Source organism: Dipodomys spectabilis, unplaced genomic scaffold (assembly GCF_019054845.1).
Source record: "Dipodomys spectabilis isolate Male_0828 unplaced genomic scaffold, ASM1905484v1 ptg000039l, whole genome shotgun sequence".
In the NCBI taxonomy this organism is placed as follows: Eukaryota; Metazoa; Chordata; class Mammalia; order Rodentia; family Heteromyidae; genus Dipodomys; species Dipodomys spectabilis.
This window is the reverse complement of record NW_024870716.1, coordinates 11047164-11049484: the sequence shown is the minus strand read 5'-3', so window position 1 is coordinate 11049484 and position 2321 is coordinate 11047164.

The following is a 2321-nucleotide window of genomic DNA, read 5'->3' as shown; positions in this document are numbered from 1 at the left end:
ATGTTCACAAATAAAATTGAATTAAATTAAAAAAAAAAAAAAAAAGAAAATGTGGTATATATACACAATGGAATTCTATGCCTCCATCAGAAAGAATGACATTTCCCCATTTGTTAGGAAATGGAAAGGCTTGGAAAAAATTATATTAAGTGAAGTAAGCCAGGCCCGAAGAAACATAGGTCCCATGGTTTCTCTTATTTGCAATATCTAGTATAGGTATGAGTCAAGCGGAAAAGGTCAGATAATGTGATGTTAGGAAAACGAACCCTTAAATATGTATTTTAATGTTTTTGTTTCTTTCATGCATGTGTTTCTAACGCATTTATAAGATTATTTCTTTGTTGCTTTGTATGTCCCTCCCCCACAGTGTAACCCCCGCTTTCACTATATTTGATGTCAGTATAACATGTGGAGGAGATGGGGACAAACAAGTCATTTAAGGATTCAGGTGGACCTGTTGCAACAATGAGAAGTACAAAATGTCATGTCAAAACCAGCTTTACAATGTCGGTGTGGGGGGGAGGGGGGAGGGGGGGTATGATCGGGTGGGGGGGAGCGGGGAGGCTGGGAAGGGAGGTGAAGGGTAAACAAAGGAGGAGGCTGCAATGCTTGGTAAGAAATGTATGCATTATCCTGCCCATGTAATTGTAACCCCTCTGTACAGTATGTTCTCAAATAAAATAAAATAAAATTAAAAAAAAAAGGCTTCATGCATATGCTTCACATCACATTTATATTTCTATATACATGCACATATAAATATATTTAAAAAGATGAATGGGTAAAGAATATGTATATATGTATATATGCACACCTGTATACTAATATTGTATATATACACTAACATATTTTCAAAATATACTAAGGTATGAAAGTTATGCAAAGTTTAGAGAAACATGAAATCATGTCGTTTTAAAGAAAATGGATAAAATTGGAGAACAGCCTATTGAGAATAGTCAGGCTCATAAAACAAGCTATGGCTAGTTGCCTGGGGCTCATGCCTATAATCCTAGCTATTCCACAGGCTGATATGTGAAGATTCAGGCTTGAAGCCAGTGCAGGTGGACAAATCTGAGAGAATCCTCTCTCCAATTAATCACCAAAACAACTGAGAGTAGAGGAGTGGCTCAAGTGGTAGAATGGATAAACCTTAAATAGAAAAAGCTAAGAAAGAGCTCCCAGGCTCTGATTCAAGCCCAACACTGGGACACACACACACACACACACACACACACACACACACACACACATACACACACACAAACAAACAAAAAACAAACAATATTGTTTTTGTTCAAAAGTGGAAACTACACCTAAAATACATTTACAATCATGGACAAATACATATATGTACATATACACACACCTGTATACATAATTACATATATAGATAACTGAGACTTACTAAAGGCCTACTGAGGACAAAGAGAAAATAGAGGGTGCAAATTTTTGAAATACATTGCAAGTGCATGTGAAAATTTTATAAAGGACTATCCTGGAAGCTGTTAAGAGTAGGGGTGGAGTTGAGAAAACAGATTCTGTGTAGAGGTACTCCTGAGAGGGGTTTGGTCTTAAAGGTTGAAGTAGATTGTCAGCATGAATGAAGATAGAAGAATGTAACCTTTGCAAATTGTAGTAGGAAGGGAGTACATGCGTGTTCCCACCATCATAGGAACACACATGGAAATCTCACAATGAAATACCCCCTTCCTTGTGTGGCTAATGTATGCTAATAAAAAGAGTTTGGGGAAAAATAAAAGAGCAATATTTCCACCACTTCATTCTGATTACCATGGGCTACAATTCCAGTACAGATTCAAAGAAAGAACTAACTCTCCCTACAGGAGAGAAGAGAGACTGGCTTATTCACAGGAGAATAATCCTGGCAAGTGCTGAAGTAGACAACCACAATGCGTGTAGGCAATTCTGATCACATCTTTTCTGCAGTACGAGGACTGGGGTGACGATCATATCAGAGGAAGCTTGTACTTGTTTTCCTTTCGGTAGCACTAGTTTTGTGTCATGTTCCCACAATCTAGGCCAGTGGTGAACTGCAAACAAGAAGTTCCATATGTTTTGTGTTTTTATTTTAAGTTTGCAGGTCCTGGGGTCTCTTTGTGCTCAAGGCTATCGCTCTACCACTTGAGCCACAGTGCCACTTCAACTTTTTCTGAGTGGTTTATTGGAGATAAGAATCTCACTGACTTTTCTGCTGGAGTTAGTTTCAAACTGTGATCCTCAGATCTCTGACTCTTGAGTAGCTAAAGGCATGAGCCATGGGTGACCTGACCCAACCCATGTTATTTATTTATTTATTTAAA